An 802-nucleotide genomic window follows, 5' to 3' on the forward strand; every position below is an offset into this window, starting at 1 on the left:
TGTAAACAGGGAACCAGAGACACCAACCGACAAATGAGGACAACTGCAAACCAAAAAGAGGGAAAAAATTTGTGTTGTTACAAAACTTCTAGATGGTAGGGAAGTGAAGACAACTACAAGATAGAACAGACTGTTCTAAACTTCAGAAGTAAACTGTAAATCACAGGGTAACCTCAAAGGAAAATGATAAACCTTCACATCAAAAAAGAGGTTGTTGTTGTTTTTGTTGTTGTTGTTATGTGCCATTGAGTCGGACCCGACTCATCATGACCACTCCTTGGGTTCCCGAGGCGGTATCACCACAGAAGCCTTCAAGGAGTGGCTGGTGGGTTTGAACCACCAGCCTTCTGGTTAGCAGTTAAGTGACTTAGGCACTATGCTACCAGAGCTCCTCAAATATTCAGCAAATACTAAAACAAAAGCAATGAAGGAAGTGATACCATTATTCATAAACAAAACGAGCTCAGCATAGAAAATTATATAGAACATAGAAACTGACACCACAAAAAAGCACATAACAAAAATGACACCAACAAATTCATATTTGCTGATAATTACGTATCTGGCAAGGGACTTATCTCTAAGATTTATAGAGGAAGAGTAGATGACCAAACTATGGTATATACACATAATGTAATGCTATGTAGCACTAAAGAATAATGTAGAGTCTGCAAAACACATCATAATATGGATGAACTTGGAATACATTGTTGTTGTTGCTGTTATGTGCCGTCAAGTCAGCCCTGACTCATAGCGACCCCTCCTTGGGTTTCCGAGGCAGTATCACTACGGAAGTAGGATT

Source organism: Orycteropus afer, unplaced genomic scaffold, assembly GCF_000298275.1.
Source record: "Orycteropus afer afer isolate SDZICR_OR568_19922 unplaced genomic scaffold, OryAfe1.0 scaffold00697, whole genome shotgun sequence".
Taxonomy (NCBI): Eukaryota; Metazoa; Chordata; class Mammalia; order Tubulidentata; family Orycteropodidae; genus Orycteropus; species Orycteropus afer.